The sequence below is a fragment of the Lithobates pipiens genome, unplaced genomic scaffold, assembly GCF_037356315.1.
Source record: "Lithobates pipiens isolate NorthernLeopardFrog02 unplaced genomic scaffold, aLitPip1_a1.2 Scaffold_18, whole genome shotgun sequence".
Classification (NCBI taxonomy): domain Eukaryota; kingdom Metazoa; phylum Chordata; class Amphibia; order Anura; family Ranidae; genus Lithobates; species Lithobates pipiens.
In genome coordinates this window covers 646,510,491-646,534,852 of record NW_027507758.1, presented here as the reverse complement: position 1 = coordinate 646,534,852, position 24,362 = coordinate 646,510,491, and the positions used below count along the sequence as shown (strand labels likewise).

General features: G+C 48.0%; 1 protein-coding gene and 1 long non-coding RNA gene across 2 annotated transcripts in view; one reads left to right on the top strand and one right to left on the bottom strand.

Annotated features, from left to right (window-relative positions):
• The window catches only part of LOC143989949 (uncharacterized), a 40,525-nt gene extending 37,195 nt beyond the window's left edge, over positions 1-3,330 (top strand). Inside the window, exon 2 of the long non-coding RNA XR_013277110.1 lies at positions 987-3,330. This is a non-coding gene — a long non-coding RNA (uncharacterized LOC143989949). The remainder of the gene's footprint in view (positions 1-986) is intronic.
• LOC143986913 (uncharacterized) overlaps positions 1-24,362 on the bottom strand; it is a 417,248-nt gene that overhangs the window by 302,699 nt on the left and 90,187 nt on the right. The window lies entirely within an intron of this gene.

Below are 24,362 nucleotides of genomic sequence, written 5' to 3'. Positions count from 1 at the left end.
ACGTGGTGTATTTGGATAAAGGAAGGCCCGTAGACGTGGTGTATCTGGATAAAGGAAGGCCCGTAGACGTGGTGTATCTGGATAAAGGAAGGCCCGTAGACGTGGTGTATCTGGATTTTGAAAAAGCATTTGACACAGATCCCCATAAACGTTTACTGTACAAAATAAGGTCCGTTGGCATGGACCATAGGGTGAGTACATGGATTGAAAACTGGCTATAAGGGCGAGCTCAGAGGGTGGTGATAAATGGGGAGTACTCGGAATGGTCAGGGGTGGGTAGTGGGGTCCCCCAGGGTTCTGTGCTGGGACCAATCCTATTTAATTTGTACATAAATGACCTGGAGGATGGGGATGGGGGAAACAGTTCAAGCTCTGTATTTGCAGACGATGCTAAGCAGGACAATAACTTCTCCGCAGGATGTGGAAACCTTGCAAAAAGATCTGAACAAATTAATGATAGGCTCAGCAATGGCATGCAATGCCAAGCTGCTGCTAACAAAGCAAACAGAATATTGGCATTAAAAAGGGATCAACTCCAGAGATAAAAGGATAATTTTCCCCTCTACAAGACTCTGGTCCGGCCGCACCTGGAGTATACTGTCCAGTTCTGGGCACCAGTCAGGAAGGATGTACTGGAAATGGAGCGACTACAAAGAAGGGCAACAAAGCTAATAAAGGGTCTGGAGGATATTGGTTATGAGGAAAGGTTGTGAGCTCTGAACTTATTCTCTCTGGAGAAGAGACGCTTGAGAGGGGATATGATTTCAATTTATAAATACCGGACTGGTGACCCCACAATTTATAAATAACGGACTGGTGACTCCACAATTTATAAATACCGGACTGGTGACCCCACAATTTATAAATACCAGACTGGTGACCCCACAATAAGGAGAAGGGAGTTTAACAAGACACGTTGCCCCCATTAAAACTAGAAGAAAAGAGGTTTAATCTTAAACTACTTAGAGGGTTCTTTACTGTAAGAGTGGGAAGGATGTGGAATTCCCATCCACAGGCGGTGGTCTCAGCGGGGGACATCCATAGTTTCAAGAAACTATTAGATAATCACCTGAATGATCACAACATACAGGATATACAATGTAATTCTGACATGTAATCACACACTTGTGCCTTTTTTGAACCTCTTCTAATATGTAACTATGTAAGCTATCTGCTGCCATAACAATGTTATTTAGCATCATAGTACCGACTTACGGGTACAGCACTGATCTGTTTATTCTGACAGCAGCATGGTGTTGCTCTCAGAATACATACATCCGTGCCTGCAGTGCTGCAGGAGAAGATTTCTCATTCACAGTTTAAAAAAACGTGCATGCCCAAGCATGAGGGGCCTGTGTGGTCAGTGAGTGGATTGCTCCTTTGCTTCAGCATATTTTTTTTCACTTTTTTGGTATAGATTTCAGTTAAAAAAAAGTTGTTGTGTTTTATTGTTAACCATTGTTTGCTTTAGAGCAGGGTCTCAAACTCGAATTACCTGAGGGCCACAAGGCAAATTTTCATATCCCATGGGGGCCGCATGCAAACTTTCAAACTTCAAAAACAACAGTACTGGTGTCAGCGGATCCATTATTAACCCCCAGTACTGGTGCTAGCAGACGCATTATTAACCCACAGCACTGGTGTTAGACGCATTATTAACTCCCAGCACTGGTGTCATTGGACGCATTATTAACCCCCAACACTGGTGTTAGCAGATGCATTATTAACCCCAGCACTGGTGTCAGCGGACGCATTATTAACCCCCAGCACTGGTGTCATTAGACGCATTATTAACCCCCAACACTGGTGTTAGCAGATGCATTATTAACCGCAGCACTGGTGTCAGCGGACGCATTAAACCAAAGCATTGGTGTCAGCGAATGCATTATTAACTCCAGCACTGGTGTCATTGGACGCATTATTAACCCCCAGCACTGGTGTTAGCAGATGTAATATTAACCCCAGCACTGGTGTCAGCGGACGCATTATTAACTCCAGCACTGGTGTCATTGGATGCATTATTAACCCCCAGCACTGGTGTTAGCAGATGCATTATTAACCCCAGCACTGGTGTCAGCGGACGCATTAAACCCCAGCACTGGTGTCAGCGGACGCATTATAAAACCCCAGCACTGGTGTCAGCGGAAGCATTATTAACCCCCAGCACTGGTGTTAGCGGATGCATTATTAACCCCAGCACTGATCTTGGCGAACACATTATTAAACCCCAGCACTGGTGTCAGTGGACGTATTATTAAACCCCAGCACTGGTGTTAGTGGACGCATTATTAAACCCCAGCGCTGTTAGCGGACGCATTATTAAACCCCAGCACTGGTGTCAGCGGACGCATTATTAAACCCCAGCACTGATGTTGGCAAACGCATTATTAAACCCCAGCACTGGTGTCAATGGACGTATTATTAAACCCCAGCACTGAAGTTAGCGGACGCATTATTAAACCCCAGCACTGGTGTCAGCGGATATATTATTAAACCCCAGCACTGACGTTAGCGGACGCATTATTAAACCCCAGCACTGGTGTCAGCAGACACATTATTAAACCCCAGCACTGGTGTCAGCGGATATATTATTAAACCCCAGCACTGGTGTTAGCGGACGCATTATTAAACCCCAGCACTGGTGTTAGCGGACGCATTATTAACCCCAGCACTGGTGTCAGCGGACGCATTATTAACCCCCAGCACTGGTGTCAGCGGACGCATTATTAACCCCCAGCACTGGTGTTAGCGGATGCATTATTAAACCCCAGCACTGGTGTCAGCGGACGCATTATTAACCCCCAGCACTGGTGTCAGCGGACGCATTATTAACCCCCAGCACTGGTGTCAGTGGACGCATTATTAACCCCCAGCACTGGTGTCAGCGGACGCATTATTAAACCCCAGCACTGGTGTTAGCGGATGCATTATTAAACCCCAGCACTGGTGTCAGCGGATCTATTATTAAACCCCAGAACTGGTGTTAGCGGACGCATTATTAACCCCCAGCACTGGTGTCAGCGGACGCATTATTAAACCCCAGCACTGGTGTCTCCTTTACAAAAAAAGGTCATTGACATGTTTTTACTGTAGAGAAAATGTGTAAGTTCTGTATATAATTGTATTCTATTTTGTATGTATTGCACACGGCACTAATAATGTTTTCATTACATGTTTGCATTCTTTCGAGTCCTGATTGGAATTAGCCTGCCTATGTTACGCCCCTTGTAACCATACAAGTACAATTGTAATAATAATGTGATAGCTACATAATGAAGTGTATAAAAATCTTCAATTGTGTCATAATAAAACACAACAGTTATTTGGAAAGATGTGGCGTGTATCTTTTGTGTCTGTTCCCTACTGCAGTAGTTATTATTAATTTGGAACCACTAATCAATATGAGGATAGGAGTTGCCTATCAATAAAATTCCATATCAGATGGCGAGCTTTGCCTAGGAGGTGATTTACAGGTGACCCTGAGAATCCAAAACGAGGAGCTTTAGACAATCCAGGAGTTTCTGATAATCAGCCTTTTGCTTACATTTGAGTTATCAGACTTCCTTGATCGGTTAGACATTTTCGGGACAAAGGGTACCTATTTTACTCCCCTTAATCATAGTTAGTAAGGTTGAATAAAGACACCAGTCCATCCAGTTCAGCCTGACTGAGTGTCTACAATTGTCCCTATCCCTGTACATTGCACACTCACATTGGTCCCTACCCTCAAGGAGCCCACAATCCAAGATCCCCATTCATATACTAGGGTCATTTTTGTACAGAAGCCACTTAAACTAACCACATGTCTTTGGAGTGTGGGAGGAAACCAGAGTACCCGCAGGAAACCCATGCAGGCACAGGGAGAACATGCAAACTCCAGGCAGGTAGTGTCGTTGGGATTCAAACCAGCGACGGTTCTTACTCCTAGGCGAAAGTGCTAACCACTACACCACTGTGCTTTGTATGCATCAAACTGTATTGATTGGTGGCTCTATGTTATTTTGTCTACTCTCCATCGGAGTGTTCACAGGTATATGTAGTACACATCTGCTAGATAAAGTAGCTTAGAGGCAAGAGGGTATAGGCACAAGTAGAGAAGACTGGCCAGTCATTATGGGCATTAAATTAAGTAAGGGAATGACAAGTCTTAACTTAGAGGTGAGATAGAACCTGTGACGGACTCCGGACACCCCGACTGGGTATCTCCGCCAAGAAGCTGCTTCCCAAGCTCTGGAGCACGAGACCGGTGGATCTGGCTATATTTACCCCAAGAACTAGACAGCACCAGTTTTGGAGTGAACCAGAATAAGAGCTGTTTATTTGAACAAGAATACAGGCTTTTATACACTTGAGAAGGAGGTCACTCACCACATTAACAATGGCCCAAATAGTTAGCCAAAACACCACACAATGGTTTAGCTAATGAGTTATAGCTGTCATTATTTCTGCTATCTTAACCACTTCAGCCCCGGAAGATTTGGCTGCTCAATGACCAGGCCATGTTTTGCTATTCGGCACTGCGTCTCTTTATCTGACAATTGCGCGGTTGTGCGACTCTGTACCCAAACAATATTGCGTCTTTTTTTCCCCCACAAATAGAGCTTTCTTTTGGTGGTATTTGATCTCCACTGCGGTTTTTATTTTTTGCTCTATAAACAAAAAAAAGCAACAATTTTGAAAAAAACACAATATTTTGTACTTTTTGCTATAATAAATATGCCCAATTTTTTTTTTTTTTAAAAAGCTAATTTATTTTCCTCATTTTGGGCCGATATGTATTCTTCTACATATTTTTGGTAATAAAAATCGCAATAAGCGTATATTGCTTGGTTTGCGCAAAGATTATAGCGTCTACAAAATAGGGGAAAGATTTATGGCATTTCTATTATTATTATTTTTTACTAGTAATGGCGGTGATCAGCGATTTTTATCAGGACTGCGATATTTATCAGGACTGATACAAATCGGACACGTTTGACTAGAGATGGCCTTGCGGTTCACCTGGCGATTGGTTCACGGCAAATTTTGGTCGTTCGCGAATCGCCAAACTGGTGGACTTCTGCCGCTGTTCTTGCGGTGGACATATGCGTTTACATTGTGAAGAATTTTGACCCATGATGACACATCCATCATGGGGTACAGGACAGCCAATTGAGACATTACAGCACATGGACAGTGTAGGGAGAGGTTGCTGTGTGGAGTAGGGACAGACTGTAGTGACACAAATCGCTTGCTATTAGGTCCACAAAAGTCCTTTTAAGGACTGGTATAGGTGTACAGTATATAGGGTTCTGGTGCACTGCTGCTGACTGCTGTGCTGGTGATTGCTGAGTGCACTTCTGACCGATTCTGCAGCTGTCTTTTGTCAGTGTAGGGACAGGACGCTGTGTGGAGCAGGGACAGTCAGTTTAATCACTAGCTATTACTATTAGGTCCACAAAGGTCCTTTTAAGGACTGGTATAGGTGTACAGTAGGGATGAGCCGAACACCCCCCTGTTCGGTTCGCACCAGAACCTGCGAACAGACCTAAACTTCGTGTGAACTTTAGAACCCTATTAAAGTCTATGGGACTCGAACGTTCACAATCTAAAGTGCTCATTTTAAAGGGTAATATGCAGGTTACTGTCCTAAAAAGTGTTTGGGGACCTGGGTCCTGCCCCAGGGGACATGGATCAATGCAAAAAAAAGGTTTAAAAACGGCCGTTTTTTCAGGAGCAGTGATTTTAATAATGATTAAAGTGAAACAATAAAAGTGTAATATTCCTTTAAATTTCGTAGCTGGGGGGTATCTATAGTATGCCTGTGAAGGGGCGCATGTTTCTGGGGCTTAGAACTGTCCCTGCACAAAGTGTCATTTGTGCAGGAAAAAAAGTCTTTTAAAATCACTTGCGGCTAAATTGTCGGGTCTCCGTAATACAGAGAACACTCAATGAGTGTTCTCTGTATTAGCCGACAATTCATTCATTCATTGATTAAAAAAAAAAAAAGCGTGGGGGTTCCCCTAAATTCAATTACCAGGCCCTTCAGGTCTGACATGGATATTAAGGGGAACCCCGTGTCAAATTTAAAAAAAAAAATTGACGTGGGGGTCCCCCCAAATATCCATACCAGACCCTTCAGGTCTGATATGGATATTAAGGGGAACCCCGCATCAAATGAAAAAAAAAATTGACGTGGGGGTCCCCCGACCCTTTATCCGAGCACGCAACCTGGCAGGCCGCAGGAAAAGAGGGGGGGGACGAGAGAGCGGCCCCCCTCCCTCCTGAACCGTACCAGGCCACATACCCTCAACATTGGGAGGATGCTTTGGGGGTCTGTGACCACTCAAAGCACCTTGTCCCCATGTTGATAAGGACAAGGGCCTCATCCTCACAACCCTGGCCGTTTGAAATGGTAAGGGGGTACAAAAGTACCCCTACCATTTCACAAAGAAAGTGTCAAAATGGTTAAATAAGACAAACACACTTTTGAAAAATTCCTTTATTAAAAATGAAAAAAATAAAAAAAAGATTCCAGCGGTGCTAATTCACTCTTGCTATCCAGCGACGGATCTCCGGGGTCCAGCGATGGATGATCGTATCCAGCGACGGGGGATCTCTCAGTCCAGCGCTGTCCATACATCCTTCTTCTGTCTCCACTCCGGAGACACTGCAGAGAGCCCAGCGCTGACGTTTCTTATATTAGGAGGGCGGGGCCACCTGTCACCTGACCCCGCCCCTCTGACGCTGGTGAAGGGAGCCAGGGGTTCCCCAGTGACGTGTGGGTGACCCCACCCCCTCTGATCTAACGGAAACCTGCGTTACATCAGAGGGGGCGGGGTCACCCACACGTCACTGGGGAACCCCTGGCTTCCCTCTCCAGCGTCAGAGGGGCGGGGTCAGGTGACGGGTGGCCCCGCCCTCCTAATATAAGAAACGTCAGCGCTGGGCTCTCTGCAGTGTCTCCGGAGTGGAGACAGAAGAAGGATGTATGGACAGCGCTGGACTGAGAGATCCCCCGTCGCTGGATATGATCATCCATCGCTGGACCCCGGAGATCCGTCGCTGGATAGCAAGAGTGGATTAGCACCGCTGGAATCTTTTTTTTTTCATTTTTAATAAAGGAATTTTTCAAAAGTGTGTTTGTCTTATTTAACCATTTTGACACTTTCTTTGTGAAATGGTAGGTGTACTTTTGTACCCCCTTACCATTTCAAACAGGGGGGGGCCGGCATCTGGGGGTCCCCTTGTTAAAGGGGGCTTCCAGATTCTGATAAGCCCCCCGCCCGCAGACCCTCACAACCAACGGCCAGGGTTGTGAGGATGAGGCCCTTGTCCTTATCAACATGGGGACAAGGTGCTTTGAGGGGTCACAGACCCCCAAAGCATCCTCCCAATGTTGAGGGTATGTGGCCTGGTACAGTTCAGGAGGGAGGGGGGGGGCGCTCTCTCGTCCCCCCTCTTTTCCTGCGGCCTGCCAGGTTGCGTGCTCGGATAAAGGGTCTGATATGGATTTTTAGGGGGACCCCCACGTCAATTTTTTTTTTTTAATTTGATGCGGGGTTCCCCTTAATATCCATATCAGACCTGAAGGGTCTGGTATGGATATTTGGGGGGACCCCCACGTCAATTTTTTTTTTAATTTGACACGGGGTTCCCCTTAATATCCATGTCAGACCTGAAGGGCCTGGTAATAGAATTTAGGGGAACCCCCACGCTTTTTTTTTTTTTTTTTTTTAATCAATGAATGAATGAATTGTCGGCTAATACAGAGAACACTCATTGAGTGTTCTCTGTATTACGGAGACCCGACAATTTAGCCGCAAGTGATTTTAAAAGACTTTTTTTCCTGCACAAATGACACTTTGTGCAGCGACAGTTCTAAGCCCCAGAAACATGCGCCCTTCACAGGCATACTATAGATACCCCCCAGCTACGAAATTTAAAGGAATATTACACTTTTATTGTTTCACTTTAATCATTATTAAAATCACTGCTCCTGAAAAAACTGCCGTTTTTAAACCTTTTTTTTGCATTGATCCATGTCCCCTGGGGCAGGACCCGGGTCCCCAAACACTTTTTAGGACAGTAACCTGCATATTACCCTTTAAAATGAGCACTTTAGATTTCTCCCATAGACTTGTATAGGGTGTTCCGGCTTTTCGAATTTGCTGCGAACAGCCCAAATCGTTCACTGTTCGCTGAACAGGCGAACAGGCAATGTTCGAGTAGAACATGAGTTCGACTCGAACTCGAAGCTCATCCCTAGTGTACAGTATATAGGGTTCTGGTGCACTGCTGCTGACGGCTGTGCTGCTGATTGCTGAGTGCACTGCTGACCGATTCTGCAGCTGTCTTTTGTCAGTGTAGGGACTGGACGCTGTGTGCAGCAAGGACAGTCAGTTTAATCACTAGTTATTACTATTAGGTCCACAAAGGTCCTTTTAAGGACTGGTATAGGTGTACAGTATATAGGGTTGTACACGTATAATATACTTTCTTTCAAATATACAAAGTATATTATGGTGCACTGCTGACTGCTGTGCTGCTGAGTGCTGCCCAATTCTGCAGCTGTCTTTTATCAGTGTAGGGACTGAGGGACAGTTTGGTGTTCTGAGCAGGGACAGTCTGCAAATCACTAGCTACTAGGTCCACAAAGGTCCTTTTATAGGTGTACAGTATATAGGCTTGTACACGTATAATATACTTTCCACATACATACTGCACTTCTCTAGAGACTTTTGTCACAGGGTCATTTAAAAAATGACAGGCAGAGGAAGAGGCAGGCCCTTCCACAGGGGTGGTAGGGGTAGGGCAGGAGCAACAGACTTGAGCCAAAGTGGCAAATTGCAGAAGGCGCGTGCGATTACGTCAAAGGATGCACCAGACTTGGTTGAGTGGCTCACTCAGCCTTACTCTTCTGCACCCTCCTCATCCTCTCAATCGCAACCCTCTTCTTCACTCTCTGCTATGTGCACCCCCAAAGACAATACCACCAACACCACCACCACCACCATATACCTTCCGCTTGAGTCACAGGAATTATTTTCCGATCCATCACAAGACATTTCTGATGAGCAGCCATTCTTGGCATTGGATCAGGAAGAGGAGGTAGCAACAACCGCCACTCAGCAGTCTGACGACAGTACCCAGATCAGCCCAAGGAGGAGGTTGGTCCCCGCTGTTGCTTTCTACTCTGAGATCTCTAATTTTAGCGGTGGGGACGGTGACGTTGATGATGACGTGTCTAGTGATGTCACGTGGGTGCCCACAAGAGAGGAAGAGGAGGGGAGTTTAGAGGGAGATATGGACCAGTAGATAGGGAGGAGAAGCAGGCACAACTTAGATTGCACTGGATGGACAAAGCAGACTGCTAATGTATCAGGAGTGAGGCATCGACCATGTACGGTCACATCTGGCGCTCCCGGGATGCCGGCACATGGCTCCACAGTGTGGGCTTTTTTTAATGTGACAATAGTGTTGCCATCTGCAATCTTTGCAGTCAACGCATTAGTCGCGGTAAGCCCAACACTCACCTAGGGACGACCGCCTTAAGAAGGCACATGGGCAGCCATCACCGAGCCCAGTGGGAGCAACGGAACACACAAAGCCACACTCCAGGCTCTCACCGTCCAGCCTCGTCTTCTACTTCTCCTTTTCCTCTCTCCTCACAATTGTCCTCCACTCCACCTTTCATCATGCCAAGCTCACGTTTTTCTGCAAAAAGGCAGGCTTCCGTGGGCCAAATGTTTGAGCGTAAAAAAATGATGACGCCGGATAACCCTCTTGCCCAACGGTTGACGGCTGGCTTGTCAGAACTGATAGCCCAACTGCTGCCATATAAACTGGTGGACTCGGAGCCCTTTCGAAAAATTTTGGCCATTGGAACACCACAATGGAAGGTCCCAGGAAGGAAGTATTTCTCAGAGAAGGGCATCCCAGAGCTATATGGCTATATTCAGCGGCAAGTGAATGTATCTCTGGAACACAGTGTCGGTGCCAAGATATATCTGACCACAGACACGTGGTCTAGCAAACATGGGCAGGGAAGGTATGTCACTTTTACTGCCCACTGGGTGAACCTTCTGATGGCCGTCAAGCATGTAACCCGTGCCACCCGTGTAAATTTGGTTTTACCACCACGGATTGCATGCAGGCCTGGCTCTTCTTCTCCTCCTCCTCCTACTCCATCCTCCTCCCTCTCCTCCTCGGCTGACTCCTCCTTTTCCGCTGCTAGCGTCTCTTCCGCTGCACCGCCCAAGCTCCCCAGAACCTATTCGACATGCCAGGTGAGACGTTGCCATGCTGTGCTGCGTCTTTTGTGCCTGGAAGCCAAGAGCCACACTGGCCCGGCACTCCTTTCAGCTTTGCGTTCACAGGCAGATCAGTGGCTAACACCGCTCAATTTGACAGTTGGTAAAGTGGTGCGTGACAACGGTGCCAATCTGCTTAGTGCATTGAAACAGGGCAAAATTACGCACATGCCATGTATGGCACACATCTTAAACTTGGTCGTGCAGCGATTCGTTGTCAAATACCCTGGGGTCCAGGACATCTTGCGGCAGGCAAGGAACATCTCGGCCCATTTCAGAAGATATTACACGGCCATGGCTCGCCTTGCTGACATTCAGCGGCGACGCAATCTGCCGGTCAGACGTCTTATTTGCAATTGCCTGACACGAAACATGGAACTCAAACTTCTATATGCTTGATAGGCTGCTCCAGCAGAAACCCGCAGTAAACAACTACCTGTACGAATGCTGCGGCAGAACAGGTTCTGGGGAGCTTGGTTTTTTTTCACCGCGCCAATGGCTGCTCATGCGCGACGCATGCAGACTTCTGCGGCCATTTGATGAGATCACCAAACTGGTCAGTCGCAGCCATGGCGCCATCAGTGACATGGTACCTTATGCCTTCTTATGGAGCGTGCATTGCGTTGTGTCATTGATCAAGCTGTGGAGGAGCAGGAGCGGGAAGATGAGGAAGTCACAATGCTGGATGAATTCCCAGGGGGGGCTACTCTATCTGAGACAAGTGAACAACAGGAGTCTGAAAACGAGTCAGAGGAGAATGGTGCCGGGGCGGATGAGGAGGAGCATGAAGAGCATGCTTTAAACCTTTCTGGAATCCCTGTTGTTGTGTGTGGATGGGGAGAGGAGAATGAGGAGGATGATATTATCCTGGATGATGAGCAGGAGCCAGGCCACCACACCGCTTCCAGTTTAGTGCAAATGGGGGCCTCCATGCTCCAGTGTTTTAACAGGGACCTATAAAAAGCATAAAGGTCAAGGACCAGTACTGGGTGGCAATGTACTTAGACCCCCGGTACAAACACAAAATGGCGGAAATGTTACCACCGTCACAGAGGGCTGTCAGAATGGAGCACTTCCAGGCCTTGCTTCGAGAAATGCTGCATTCTTCTTTTGCGTGCGCTGGCAGAGGAGGAATTCCCACTCCCAGAGAAAGAGTTGCGGGTACCAATCCAACAGCGCCTGCGAGAAGAGGGCGGTTTGAAGATGTGTTGGTGACTTCTGATATGAGGTCATTCTTTCAGCTGACCCATCGACAGGTCTCATCCGGATCCAGCATCAGGGAACACCTAGACCGTCAGGTATCCGCCTACATCGGACGATGTGGACACTCTGAGGAGTGAAGAAACCCCTGGACTACTGAGTGGGCAGGCTTGACCTCTGGCCAGAGCTTGCCCAATTTGCAATGGAACTGTTGGCTTGCCCCTCATCCAGTGTCCTGTCCGAAAGGACGTTCAGCGCAGCAGGGGGGATCGTGACTGGTAAGCGTACTCGCCTAGCTTACGACAGTGTTGACTACCTCACATTTATAAAAATGAATGAGGCATGGATCTCAAAGAAATTCAACACATGTGACCAGTAGACCATGTATATGCATAACTCTATAAACAATTTATTTAATCAAGCACACTGACCTTATTTCTACCTTTGGCTCACTTCCTTGTGCAAAAAAAAGCACACCGTACTATATGCCCGTACCCTCCTGCTTGAAGAGGTTGAGAGATGTCATATTTTTGGGTCCCGCAGCGAGTTGCTGGTATCAGTGCTGGTGTCAGTGCTCTCTATCTCTTTTGGCCGCGTTCGCGAAACATCCCGTCGGAAGTTCGTCCATCACTACTAGGGACATTGTAGGACAAGCGGCATTGTAGGTGTAGGGGCATTGTAGGACTAGGGGCATTGTAGGACAAGGGGAATTATAGGACTAGGGGCATTGTAAGACTAGGGGCATTGTAGGACTAGGGATATTGCAGGTCTGGGGACATTTTAGGACTAGGGGCATTGAACGCCTCAGGAGGATCATGTGTAGGATGTTCATAGGCTTGTGCTGTGAGTTGTTCTGCCACTCACAGGTCCACTCAATTGCGGCAGTAGAGATTGCTTTCCACATCTACAAGATATGAGTGAGGAGCATCTCTCTGAACAGAGGTGCCCAGTCTAGGGTTGCCACCTGTTCAGGACTCACCCAGACAGTTTGGCTTTTGGATCATGTGTTTGGGTTTTAGACCACCAGAAACCGGGACACATTATTCAGACCGGACTATGGCTTCCCAGCAAGGTTGCTGGCTGCCGTTGTCTAAGCCAAGAGTGTCTATTACACTCTTTCCCACTGCCAAAAACCAGCACTAACAACCCCCTTCTTCGCCCCTCACACTGACAGGAGAGAAGAGAGGGCTCAATCTGCTCCTCTTCTGCCCCCTACCTGTCAGAGAGGTTACCTGACTGGATGAATGGCTGGCCACCTGGCTCGTGCTGGTGTGTGCGGCGGCGCGTGTTGGCACTCGTGTTCCTGTGCGCGTGGCTGAGCGTGCTCCTGTGGGCACTCGTGCGTGTGTGCTGGCTGACCCTGGTGAGCAAGTTGGTGCGCAAACACGCACGTGGATGTAAGTTGCTTGTGTCAGTGCTCTCTATCTCAGTGCTGGTGTCAGTGCTCTCTCTCTATCTCGGTGCTGGTGTCAGTGCTCTCTATCGCGGTGCTGGTGTGGTCTCAGTGCTCTCTATCACGGTGCTGGTTTCAGTGCTCTCTATCATGGTGCTGGTGTGGTGTCAGTGCTCTCTATCTCTTTTGGCCGCGTTCGCGAAACATCCCGTCGGAAGTTCGTCCATCACTACTAGGGACATTGTAGGACAAGCGGCATTGTAGGTGTAGGGGCATTGTAGGACTAGGGGCATTGTAGGACAAGGGGAATTATAGGACTAGGGGCATTGTAAGACTAGGGGCATTGTAGGACTAGGGATATTGCAGGTCTGGGGACATTTTAGGACTAGGGGCATTGAACGCCTCAGGAGGATCATGTGTAGGATGTTCATAGGCTTGTGCTGTGAGTTGTTCTGCCACTCACAGGTCCACTCAATTGCGGCAGTAGAGATTGCTTTCCACATCTACAAGATATGAGTGAGGAGCATCTCTCTGAACAGAGGTGCCCAGTCTAGGGTTGCCACCTGTTCAGGACTCACCCAGACAGTTTGGCTTTTGGATCATGTGTTTGGGTTTTAGACCACCAGAAACCGGGACACATTATTCAGACCGGACTATGGCTTCCCAGCAAGGTTGCTGGCTGCCGTTGTCTAAGCCAAGAGTGTCTATTACACTCTTTCCCACTGCCAAAAACCAGCACTAACAACCCCCTTCTTCGCCCCTCACACTGACAGGAGAGAAGAGAGGGCTCAATCTGCTCCTCTTCTGCCCCCTACCTGTCAGAGAGGTTACCTGACTGGATGGATGGCTGGCCACCTGGCTCGTGCTGGTGTGTGCGGCGGCGCGTGTTGGCACTCGTGTTCCTGTGCGCGTGGCTGAGCGTGCTCCTGTGGGCACTCGTGCGTGTGTGCTGGCTGACCCTGGTGAGCAAGTTGGTGCGCAAACACGCACGTGGATGTGAGTTGCTTGTGTCAGTGCTCTCTATCTCAGTGCTGGTGTCAGTGCTCTCTCTCTATCTCGGTGCTGGTGTCAGTGCTCTCTATCGCGGTGCTGGTGTGGTCTCAGTGCTCTCTATCACGGTGCTGGTTTCAGTGCTCTCTATCATGGTGCTGGTGTGGTGTCAGTGCTCTCTATCTCAGTGCTGGTGTGGTCTCAGTGCTCTCTATCACGGTGCTGGTGTCAGTGCTCTCTATCACGGTGCTGGTGTCAGTGCTCTCTATCTTGGTGCTGGTGTCAGTGCTCTCTATTTCAGTGCTGGTGTCAGTGCTCTCTATCGCGGTGCTATATGCCACACAAATGCCGGACTAGGCCCTGCCCTCGACACCTGCGTCATTGGATTAGATTGACAGCAGCAGGAGCCAATGACTGTGCTGCTATCAATCTATCCAAAGTGCTTCAAACAAACCTAAGATAATAGCAATATTAGTCATATGCTAAAAAAAATACACACGAGTGCTGGTTGTGAGTCCAACAAACATAATATCAGTGACTACAAACAATAATTGAAAAGAAACAATGTGTATACAAATGTATAAATTGTATCAACAAATGAGTGTTGTTTATGGACAGTTCACATTATTTTTTCAACAAGATACCGGATTTGTGTCACGTTTAATTCACAGTTTGTATTACATTTGTTGTTAAAACCACTCATTTGTTGATACATTTTATATATTTGTATACACATTGTTTCTTTTCAATTATTGGTTGTAGTCACTAGGGATGAGCTTCGTGTTCGAGTCGAACGTACGTTCGACTCGAACATTGGCTGTTCGTCCGTTCAGCGAAATCTGAACTCTTGGTCCGTTCGCGTCAAAATTCGTGTGGCGCACACGGCCCACAATGCACTGCGATGGCGCAGTGCATTGCTGGCTCATGATTGGCCAAGCATGCACTGTGACCCCGCATGCTTGGCCAATCGCAGCGCCAGCAGCGAGGAGAGCCATGATTGGCCACAGGCAGGATGCCTGTGGCCAATCATAGCTCAGGCTGTGTAGTGCACGCCCCACACTATATAAGGCCGCCTTTGAGGCGGCCTCGTGTAGTGTGTTGGCATCTGAAGCAGTGGGTGTTCTGTGTACCTTCAACACAGTATACACCGATCGTTTTTGGCTGATTTCCTATCTTGCTCTTGTGTAGTGGTTATTGTCTGTGCCCTGACCGCAGTATACACCACTATATTCACCTCACCTATATAGCTAGTGATCCATCTTTAATAATAGAGCTTGCAGTCAGTAGTGTTAGGAGATAGTGCGTGCTGTCTGCGTGCTCTGTACCCAGTACACACCGCTATAATCCACCTACATAGCTGTTCTCTATTTGAGCCCAATTGCCATCTGCAGGAGTTATTGGAAGTTGTGTGTGCCTCCAGCACAGCACAGTATACATCTGTATATACCCCTTTAACTCTGCTGTTTTCTGGTTATTGTCTGCGTGCCCTGACCGCAGTATACACCGCGATATTCACCTCAGCCTAAGGCCCAATTTTTCTGCCCCTGTTTAACAGGGACATGTAATTACAATTCTTGATATAATATTTCACAGGAGGGCCCCTTCCTGTGCCCACCCAGAGTAACGGTGAGGACTTATAGTGTTGTGGCACCAGCACCACAACCACCAAAGGTCAATTTTTCTACCACTGTTCAACAATGACATGTAATTACAATTCTTGATATAATCGTTCACAGCAGGGCGCTCCAGCGCCCACCAAGAGTCACTTTGAGGGCTTACAATGTTGTGGCAAAACCAACACCTTGTTCCGCCATTTCTGCAGAGCATATAGGGCAGGCCCCTACTTTCAAACATCCAACTTACAAACATCAGACAGCAGCAAGTGAGATGAAAAAAGATGGACGACAAAACAAATTATACAGGGGTGATAACCCTTCCCTATATTTTCCAAAAAGCTTAAAAATAGTTTTTTTGACTGGAGCTACACTTTAAAAATGTACCAGTTGAAAATTACAAACAGATTCAACTTAACACACCAAACCTACACAGTCCCTGTCTTGTTTGCACCGCCTGTATACTGCTGTTCTGAGTATATAGGGCCTGGGGGCCACACACATTTCCTTTTTTTAATATGGGTACGGGGTTCCCCTTAATATGCGTACAAGACCCAAATAGGCTGGTAATGGGCAGGGAGGGCTACCCATGCCATTTTTCTGAATGATTTTCAACCATATTGCAGGAACCAGATATAACATTAAAACCGCAAGCAGTTTTAAATGGTGTTATTTCCGTTTAATGTCATTTGGTGCAGGGACTGTTCTAAACACGGGAAACACGTGGCACTTCACAGGCATACTACAGACACCCCCCAGGCACCATATTTAAAGGAATATTTCACTTTTTTTTTTCATTTTAATCGTCAGTAAAATCAGTGCTCCCGCCAAAACGGACATTTTTAAAACTTTTTTTTGCATTGACCCATGTCCCCTGAGGCAGGAGTCAGGTCCCCAAACCCTTTTTAGGACAGTATCTTGCATATTAGCCGTTAAAATTAGCACTTTCCATTTCGAACGTTCGAGTCCCATAGACTTCAATGGGGTTCTAACGTTCGTAACGAACGTGGGGTCCGTTCGAAAGTTCTGGTGCGAACCGAACCGGGGGGTGTTCGGCTCATCCCTAGTAGTCACTGATATTTTGTTTGTTGGAGTCACACCCAGCACTCATGTGTAATTTTTATTTTTTTGCATATGATTAATATTATCTTAGGTTCGTTTGCAGCACTTTATTATTACAGTTATAGTTTTTTTCACCGCTGAGCGCCATTATTTCTATCTTTCACTATCTTTGAATTAGGAATATTGTTTACACATTTTTGATATATTAAGTGGCAGCTTTAGTTTTTAGTTTTCATCAGATTCGCTTATCCAAAAGCACAGTGGGGGGGGGGGGGGGTCACACAGGTGGGGGGCGGTATATTTGTGGACCATCAGTTTTGTATCGATCTATCCAACCAACAGCCGGGACCCTGTGCAGAGAGGGACAGGGCGTCTCCGCCGAGGGAAATACGGGGGTCAGGTAAGTAAAATGAGGGGCCGGTCACTGCCAGAAGTTTTTTCACCTGAATGCATCAGATGCATGAGGGTTTACAGCCCCTTTAACTGTGTTCCCTCGTGTGTGTTCTAACTGTAGGGGGAGGAGATGACAGATCGTTGTTCCTAGCTAGTAGGAACACACAATCTGTTTCTCCTCTCCTCACAGAGCAGGGATTTGTGTGTTTACACACACGTCCCTGTTCTGGCTCATGGCCATGATCGCACGTAGCCGACGGTCACGACGCATCAGCACCCCCGTAGTGCTATCCTGACATACAGCTATGACAGTTCGTGGGAACGTGCTGACCTGCCACTGTATAATGATGGTGGCTGGCAATCGATTAAAGGGGCCTGCGGCCCCTGCCTGCAAATGGTCAGTGCCATTTGATGTTTGATGTTGGGCGTAACCATGTGCTAGCAAGTCCTGGGAAGAGAAGTGTTGTGCAAGAGAGAGAGAGCAAGAGAGAGAGAGCGAGCGAGAGTAACAGTCTGCAAGCAAGTGTTGTGCTGGAGGAGACTGGAGTAAGACTACCAATTGATCAACAATTGACCAACAAGTGGTCTACCAATTGAGCGACTAATTTGTTCTGAAAATCCCATAATCCCCTTACCCATCCAAGTTCAATATCCCCTCAATAAAATAACAAGGACAATGCACAGGACTGTTCACTGTCTCTGGAGTGATTGAGGGGTGAGTGCCGGGCTGGGCTGGGTAGAGGTGACAGGTGGACCACATCATTCAGCAGCCCCTACGGTGGTAGTGCTACATTTGGGGGCTCATTCCAGGACCACCTGTTTATGTGCCGCTACCCCTAACAACCATGGAAGCAAGCTGGGAAATTGCTTTGTTCCAGCATTATTGAGGAAATTGAACCTTGGGAAGGACTTGTGTGCTCTGCCTGCTATACAGTACCATAATAGTAAGATTACAAATATGCCCAGTGCTCTGCAAATGATGGACATCTTGAACTGTTGCTCCAACCTCCTGCTATAGACCGTAAAGAATGCTTGAGAGTGTTTACTGTTGCCCAGGGTGATCGGGTCAACCTGTGGGTGCCTGCGGGCGGGACTGTACTAAAATTGATCCTTTCAGTAGGACACTGGCTTCAAAATTTATTGCTGCTACTGGCAACCACCAGAAAAGTCAGCAGTCATCTACCCTCAGTTGCTTGGGCACAGTCGGTGCCGAGCGACATGCCTGGACAAGTCCTGCTAGCATCAGCATGCCTGCAAACTTCAGTGTGTCTAACAAGGGGTTACAGCAGCGTGCCCAGGGAGGAGCCGGTCCATCAGTTCCAAAGGCACCAGCCCATCTGGAAGCGAAGGGGCGGTGCCACACCCTGGAGGAGATGAAAAGTTTCTTGCTAGCAGCAGACACCACGAGACGGAAGAAGATGGTGGAAAGTAGCCGGCTGCTACCCACCCTAACGTGGTTGCCTGACAAGCAGGAAATCTGCTATCTGGGCCCAGTGCGGCCATTGTAGGGAACCACTTACCTGACTAGGGCCCATCCAGCAGGATCCGAAATACTACACCATGGACCTGCTATCAGGACTTTGTAGTCTGCAGCCGTGAAGGTACCAGAAGGCTGGAGAGGGTAGAGCAGAGTTGCAGCCTATCGACTCCCACCGTGAAGAAAGAAGACATCAGAGGAGGAGAGACTGCCTTGACCTGTGGCCTGGCCAGGGACCTGGCGACTGTAAGTACTACCATGCAGGAGTCTAATTCAGTCCCCGAAGAGCCGGCCAACTCTAAGCCCCTTGCCATCCCAGTCCAGAGGGAGCCAATGTCAGAGGAAGGTGCACCTTCAGGTGAGGTGGACAGGGAATGTGAGGGCCGGGTCATTGATTGAGTGCAGGCCGAGTTTGGATGTCTGGAGAGATTGGTGAAGTGGTCACCCCTTAGTGAGAGTTTTGAAGAGGAATGGGAAACCGAGTAATCCCAATTCCATGCAAGTGGAGATGGGCCAGAGTAAGTTTTGGAATCTGAAGGAGCCACAGGAACCCTGACCAGTAGCAAGCAGCTCTTCTTGAACAGGCCTTCCAGCACCCAGACCGGAGCACCCACCAATGCGAACACCAGTCAGTGGGTCGTGAGGTTCCCAGGTGCCTGCGTTCTCCAGGGGAGAGGGAATCTCACAAAGTTGCTGAGATTCTCTTGTTTCCAATGAGAAGTGCAAAGAAAGGTAGCTCTGGAGTAGGGCCTGGACTTCCCATATGTCCCATCCCAGGTTTTGGACGTTGTGGAGAACTCCTGAGGACAGTGGAAGGGCAACCTAGTCTGGGATTACCTACACGTCGCCAAGCCATTGCGGGTTCCAGACAGTGAGGCCTGGGCCAGTTTTAAAGACATTCAGGAGGAATGGAGGCTTGAGAGATCGATCTACAGAGACCAAATATTTGTGTTCCAGGGCGGGTCAGTAAACGTAGAGTTTCCAGGGAAGAAGAAGGAGGGAACCGGAAGAGGTTTCCTGATCCTCACTTCTATGCCTAAAGAGGACTGTGAGGAGCCACAGGATACATAGGAGTGAGCCACATGAACTGCTGGAGGAGTAGTAGAGTGTGTCCTCCTGTTTTTTCCTGATTTGCAGGAAACCAGCCTGCCGCCCTGTGTGCCCGATGGAAGCACTTCCTGTCGCAAGGACACTTGGGTGAGGTTTGTTCCCACACTAAATCTTTTAAGAGCCTGTCTGTTTGGGGAGGGGCCCCCTCCGACCAGGAACTCCAAAAAAGACTGTTAATTGTGTACATATGTTTTTTCCCTATTGTTTCTGTTAGCAGGTTATAACCCCCTCCTGACAGAACAAGACAAGAAAAATGTGTGTGATTTTGTTTGCTTCTATATTTCTGTTGGCAGGATGCTAACTTCCTCCCAACAGAAAACACGTACAGTGTAAAGCTAGGTGTAAGCGTTGTGTGAGTTGTTTTTGTCTTCTCTTAGGATCTCCTGGGATGGGACAGCTGTAAATCTCAATTTTTCAGATAGAGACAAGGTTTCCGGTGGGCAGAGTATTTTCCTGGCTAAAAATGTGTATATGCTGTTAGCTGTAGAGACCTGTAGTTAGGAGTGCCTTATTTATTCGTGCAGATGTAAATATTTATCAGAAATATATCTGTCTATTTTTGTACGTAATTTATCTGTACAGTTCTCCATCCAAGTTGTTTTTCTTTCCCCTTTCCAATTTATCTTATGGGATGCCCTTGCCCAGGAGCCAGCTGTGGGACAAGCTGGATTCTGGTGGGGGGTGAGTGTAGCACCCTCTACCTTAGGTAGGTGCTAGAAGTAGAATTTTTGTGAGTGCAGGTAAATTTATTCAGGTCTAGATGCAAGCTAGGCCTGTTTGTTTTGATCTGAGTGGGCTGGAAGTGGCCTAGTGTAGTAGCAGGTGACTCGCATGCAGCATCACTTCTCTGTCACCTCCCTTTTGCTTCTAGAAGATTATGGAAGAAAGGCGGGGAAGAGGATTGGAGTGGCATGAGGTGTCTCAGGGAGCTCTGACCAATCCCCAACTAGGATTGGCAGGGGGCCGGCCTCCTTGATATACCCGGCGTCAGCCTTGCTGGGAGGAGTTTTTCTGGTGGAAGAACTGGAGATGGAGCACTAGGTTGTTGAGGCCTTTAAAGGCGCTCCATAGTCTGGGGGGGTGAGGCATGACCTGGGGCCTGAGGGTTCGGGTGCAGGATAGAGGCCTTACGAATAGGGATGGCCGACCTGTTCGCCCGGCGGTCGGTTCGTGGCGAATTTTGGCTGTTCGCGATTCGCCTGATTGGCGGACTATTGCCGCTGTTCGCCCGGTGGACCCACATGTTTACTGTGTAAAAGAACTTTGATCTATGATGACACATCCATCATGGGGTACAGGACAGCCAATTGAGACATTACAGCACATGGACAATTGGACATTCCCCCTAACTTATAAATAGACCTGATCCGGCGGCCATTTTACATTCTTTCTACTGTCACTATAGGGAGAGGTTGCTGTGTGGAGCAGGGAGAGACTGCAGTGACCCAAATCGCTAGCTATTAGGACCACAAAAGTCCTTTTAAGGACTGGTATGGTGTAGGTGTAGTTCAGGATATAGGTTTAAGGCACTGCTATTCAAGTCATTGTTGCAGCAGATTGTCTTTTGTCAGTGCAGATAGGGACAGGCAGGACGCTGTGTGTAGCAGAGAGGGACAGTCAGTTTAATCATTAGCTGTTACTATTAGGTCCACAAAGGTCCTTTTCAGGACTGGTATGGTAATAGGGTTGTACACGTATAATATTCTTTCTTCCAAATATAGAAAGAATATTATACTTGACTGCTGCCCTTATGCTGCAGCAGTCCTTTATCAGTATAGGGACTGAGGTACAGTCTGCTAATCACAACCTACTAGTTCCACAAAGGTCCTTCTAAGGACTGGTAAGGTATAGCATAGTACAGTATATAGGGTTGAGTGAGGTACAGTCTGCTAATCACAACCTACTAGTTCCACAAAGGTCCTTATAAGGACTGGTAAGGTATAGCGTAGTACAGTCTATAGGGTTGAGTGAGGTACAGTCTGCTAATCCTTAAGGACTGGTATAGGTCCACAATATATAGCGTTGAGGTGCACTACTGCTGACTGCTGCCCTATTCTGCAGCAGTCCTTTATCAGTATAAGGACTGAGGTACAGTCTGCTAATCACTAGCTACTAGTTCCACAAAGGTCCTTAAGGACTGGTATAGGTGTACTATTTGGTGTGCAGTATATAGGTAATACACGTATAAAATACTTGCACATATAGAAAGCATAGTATAGTGCGTTTCCACTGTGCAGCATTGTGACTGCTGAGCGGTTCTGCAGCGATACTACAAAGAGTGACAAACACAATCCAAAAAAAAAGTATTGTAACTGGTGTGATAGACCAGTGTCCCCCAAAAACAACAGATTGAAGCAGGATGTTATATACCTTCTTCCACATACATACTGCACTTCTCTAGAGAGTTTTGTCACAGGGTCATTTAAAAAATGACAGGCAGAGGAAGAGGCAGGCCCTTCCGCAGGGGTGGTAGGGGTAGGGCAGGAGCAACAGGCTTGAGCCAAAGTGGGAAATTGCAGAAGGTGCGTTCGATTACATCAAAGGACGCACCAGACTTGGTTGAGTGGCTCACTCAGCCTTACTCTTCTGCACCCTTCTCATCCTCTCAATCTGCACCCTCTTCTTCACTCTCTGCTATGTGCACCCCCAAAGACACTACCACCAACAACACCACCACCACCACGTACCTTCCGCTTGAGTCACAGGAATTATTTTCCGATCCATATCAAAACATTTCTGATGCGCAGCCACTCTTGGCATTGGATCAGGAAGAGGAGGTAGCAACAACCGCCACTCAGTGTGGGCTTTTTTTAACGTGTCCGCTGCTGACAATAGTGTTGCCACCTGCAATCTTTGCAGTCAACGCATTAGTCGCGGTAAGCCCAACACTCACCAAGGGACGACCGCCTTAAGAAGGCACATGGGCAGCCATCACCGAGCCCAGTGGGAGCAACGGAACACACAAAGCCACACTCCAGGCTCTCACCGTCCAGCCTCGTCTTCTACTTCTCCTTCTCTTCTCTCCTCACAATTGTCCTCCACTCCACCTTCCATCACGCCAAGCTCATGTTTTTCTGCAAAAAGGCAGGCTTCCGTGGGCCTAATGTTCGAGCGTAAAAAAATGATGACGCTGGATAACCCTCTTGCCCAACGGTTGACGGCTGACTTGTCAGAACTGATAGCCCGCCAACTACTGCCATATAAACTGGTGGACTCGGAGGCCTTTTCGAAAATTTGTGGCCATTGGAACACCACAATGGAAGGTCCCAGGAAGGAAGTATTTCTCAGAGAAGGGCATCCCAGAGCTATATGGCCATGTTCAGTGGCAAGTGAATGTATCTCTAGCACACAGTGTCGGTGCCAAGATACATCTGACCACAGACACGTGGTCTAACAAACACGGGCAGGGAAGGTATATCACTTTTACTGCCCACTGGGTGAACCTTCTGACGGCCGTCAAGCATGTAACCCGTGGCACCCGTGTAGATTTGGTTTTACCACCACGGATTGCATGCAGGCCTGGCTGTTCTTCTCCTCCTCCTCCTACTCCATCCTCCTCCCTCTCTACCTTGGCTGACTCCTCCTTTTCGGCTGCTAGCGTCTCTTCCGCTGCGCCGCCCAAGCTCCCTAGAACCTATTCGACATGCCAGGTGAGACGTTGCCATGCCGTGCTGCGTCTGTTGTGCCTGGAAGCCAAGAGCCACACTGGCCCGGCACTCCTTTCAGCTTTGCGTTCACAGGCAGATCAGTGGCTAACACCGCTCAATTTGACAGTTGGTAAAGTGGTGTGTGACAACGGTGCCAATCTGCTTAGCACATTGAAACAGGGCAAAATCACGCACGTGCCATGTATGGCACACGTCTTAAACTTGGTCGTGCAGCGATTCCTTGTCAAATACCCTGAGGTCCAGGACATCTTGCGGCAGGCAAGGAAATCTCGGCCCATTTCAGAAGATCTTACACGGCCATGGCTCGCCTTGCTGACATTCAGCGTGACACAATCTGCCGGTCAGACGTCTTATTTGCGATTGCCCGACGCGATGGAACTCAACCTTCTATATGCTTGATAGGCTGCTCCAGCAGAAACGTGCAGTTAACGTCTACCTGTATGAACTCTGCGGCAGAACCGGTTCTGGGGAGCTGGGTTTTTTTTCACCGCGCCAGTGGCTGCTCATGTGCGATGCATGCAGACTTCTGTGCCCATTTGATGAGATCACCAAACTGGTCAGTCGCAGCCATGGCGCCATCAGTGACATGGTACCTTATGCCTTCTTTATGGAGCGTGCATTGCGTCGTGTCATTGATCAAGCTGTGGAGGAGTGGGAAGATGAGGAAGTCGCAATGCTGGATGAATTCCCAGGGGGGGCTACTCTATCTGAGACAAGTCAACAACAGGAGTCTGAAGAGGAGTCAGAGGAGGATGGTGCCGGGGCGGATGAGGAGGAGCAAGAAGAGCATGCTTTAAACCTTTCTGGGATCCCTGTTGTGTGTGGATGGGGAGAGGAGAATGAAGAGGACGACATTATCCTGGATGATGAGCAGGAGCCAGGCCACCACACCGCTTCCAGTTTAGTGCAAATGGGGGCCTTCATGCTCCAGTGTTTTAATAGGGACCCCCGTATAAAAAACATAAGGGTCAAGGACCAGTACTGGGTGGCAACGTACTTAGACCCCCGGTACAAACACAAAATGGCGGAAATGTTACCGCCGTCGCAGAGGGCTGTCAGAATGCAGCACTTCCAGGCCTTGCTTCGAGAAATGCTGCATTCTGCCTTTGCGTGCGCTGGCAGAGGAGGAATTCCCACTCCCAGAGAAGGAGTTGCGGGTACCAA